Genomic DNA, 2,889 nt, shown 5'->3' with positions numbered 1-2,889 from the left:
ACCATAACTCAAAAGCATCAATTCTTCTACGGTCTTCCTTATTCACTGTCCAGTTTTTGCATGTGTATGAGGTTATTGAAAACACCATGGCTTGGTTTTTGTGGGTTTAATTTAAAAAACTTTCGTACCTGAATTGATTTTTAAATGGTATTGTCATGTTTGTTAATCTCAAGTTGTTGTGTGCTGCTGTTGGTTCTTAGTCCAAAGAAAATCTTCTAGTATTTTTTTGTAGAGTTGGCCTGGTTATTACATATTTCTTTAATTTCAGTTTACCTACATATTTCTCCATTATATTGCAGGGACAGCATTGCTGGGTCTATGATTATTGCTTGGTAAGTTTTTTGTTTGTTTTTAGGGTTTTGTGTAAGTTGTTCTATAAGAGAAATCTGACGTTAGTTTTGTTGATTTCCCTTTATATATGGTTTTTCATTTTTCCAAGCTGCTCTTAGGAGTTTTTCCTTGTCTTTGATTTTGGCAAGTTTGATTATGATAAGTCTTGGTAATTTTCTTTTGGAGACTGTCTTGTTTGGTGTTCTTTTGACTTTTTGAATGTTTATCTTCTCATCTTTCATGGTGTTAGAGAAGTTTTCTTCCAACATCTCTTCTGTAATTTATTCTGTGGATTTTATTGTATCTTTCTTTTCTGGAATTCTGATCACCTGTAAGTTATTCCTCTTCATGGTATATCACATAAATCTTAGTTTTTTTTTTTGCATATTTTCCTTATTTTTACTGATTGTTCTAGTTTACTAGCAAGATTTATCTTCAAGCTAATTAATTTGAGTCTCCAGGATTCAAATCTACTCATTTGCTCTTGCATTGTATTGTTTATATCTGAAATCATAGAATTAACTTTCTGAATGTCTTTTTCTGGTTTTGTATTCTTTAAATATTTTTACTGATTTAATGTTTTCCTGATTTTTTCTAAACTTTTTTTCTATGTTCTTCTTGCTTTCTTTGATCTTACTCTTCATCTGTTGAAAGTAACTATATATCATTCTTCTGAATTCTGAAGAAAGATCAAGAGAAAAAAAAAACAGAAAGAAGAAGAGAGTTGGGAAGAGACAAACAATAAAATAAGGACAAACAAAAGCAGAGGCAGAAAAGGTAAAACGTTAGGGAAGGGAGAGAGAGGAGGAAGGAGAAGAAAGAATAAAGAAAGAAAAGCAACAAAAGGAGGATAAAATCTAACAAAAACAAAACAAACCAACCAGTGCAAGTGCTGGACCCAGAGAGGAGAAAACTCTTAGATGCTTCTGTTAATCAAGGATCTCTTGAGGTGGTTGGAGGGATGAAATGGCAGTTTTTCTGGCCTTAAATGGAGCTCCTGTAGGCCCAGGTGTTGTCCATCTGGACCAAATGGTAGTCAGGGACTGGACGTCCAGCTACGGAGGCTCCCGCCAGCCCAGGGCTGATAAGGCAGCTATGCAGGCTCTGTATGTCTAGAGCAGAGCCTGCTCAAATCCAGGTACCAAGGTGGTCTGCACACACCTCACTCAGTATGATCCACAACCTTGAGGCTCCAAACACTCCCAGACAGCACAGGGCTGTGCTGGGGTGGATGACCATGGGGGTTAACTATTCCCCTAGTCACTAGGGGAATGTGGAGAACAACAAAGAAGCATTCCTTTTGTTTTGTCAGTCTCTGGCATGAATCTGCACTTTCAAGCCAGGGTTGATCTCTGAAGCTGCTGGCAAAAGTTAAAAATGTGCCATATCTATCTAGCTGGAGATCTTCACCAGTCTGTTTCCCTCCTTCACTGTCCCCACTTAGCATCTCCTCCAAGTGTTTGGTCCACTTCTCCAACCTTTCCTCTAAAACTCAGGGTTCTAGAATTATAATATAAGTGTGGTTTGTTTGGTCTCCCTTATCTTTGTGGCAGAGGGTCTGAGTACTATATTTACCTAGTCCACCATCTTGGCTCCTCCCTTGGATGTTTTGCCTCTGCTTCTCTTTTCTTTTGTTACATTTTGAGCTACTAAAAAAAGCAGCATAGTAGGAGAGGTGGCTATAGAAGGTAGACTATACAAGTGGATTGAATGCTTATTAGGAGAGAAAGCTGAACAGATGCAGCAAAAAATAAAATGTGACAAACTGGTGACCTATGCTTGCCAGCCATCTTAAGCTTTTGTGAATTGCTTGCATTACAGAAATAGTGGAGATAAAGGTGTGATTATTGTTTTTCTTGCTTCCCACACTCTGCTGGTGACCAGAAGCATGGCCAGCCCCCACCTTTGTATACTCCCAGTGAACCCCCTGCTCTCCAGGTGGTTGGAGCTGCATCAAAATGAGTTAGGAGCTTTCAGCACCAACCTCAGCACTGGAATCAGATGTGGCCTGCTCAAGACATGAAGAGCTGGTTCTGGCCATCTCTGAACAAGTGGTACTTCTCACCCTCACCTGCCGTCTGGGTCAGAAATACCCTGACCCCCCAATGTCTATGTATTCTACACAAACTACATCCAGATTAGGTGTCCAGAATAGACAAAACCTAGAGCTTCAGGAACTCTATCTAGGACCAGAGCACTATGGTCTGATCTACTGTCCACCTACCCCATGAGGCCCTGGGCTGAAATGAGGCCCATGATTTTCTCCTCTCTGAGTTTGCACCTTACCTGTTTATTTCCTCTTTTCATTGTGTTGGCTTGCTTATTCCTTCTTCCTCTTAGTCTTCTCTCTACCTCCCCATTCTATCTGTACTTTCAATTTTCCTGCTTTACTTTCTCAACTGTGACTTCTTTCCGTTTTTCTCCTCTCTTATTTTTATCCTGGTTTTTCTTTATTATTCTTTAGTCTCTTTGCTTTTAACTCATACCTTTCCCTAAATGTGTTTAGTTCTCCTTTCTTTTTTTCCCTTCTGTAATTAAAAATCTTCCCTCTTCCTCTCT

The sequence above is a fragment of the Chrysochloris asiatica genome, unplaced genomic scaffold, assembly GCF_000296735.1.
Source record: "Chrysochloris asiatica unplaced genomic scaffold, ChrAsi1.0 scaffold00046, whole genome shotgun sequence".
In the NCBI taxonomy this organism is placed as follows: domain Eukaryota; kingdom Metazoa; phylum Chordata; class Mammalia; order Afrosoricida; family Chrysochloridae; genus Chrysochloris; species Chrysochloris asiatica.
This window is presented reverse-complemented; position numbering follows the sequence as displayed.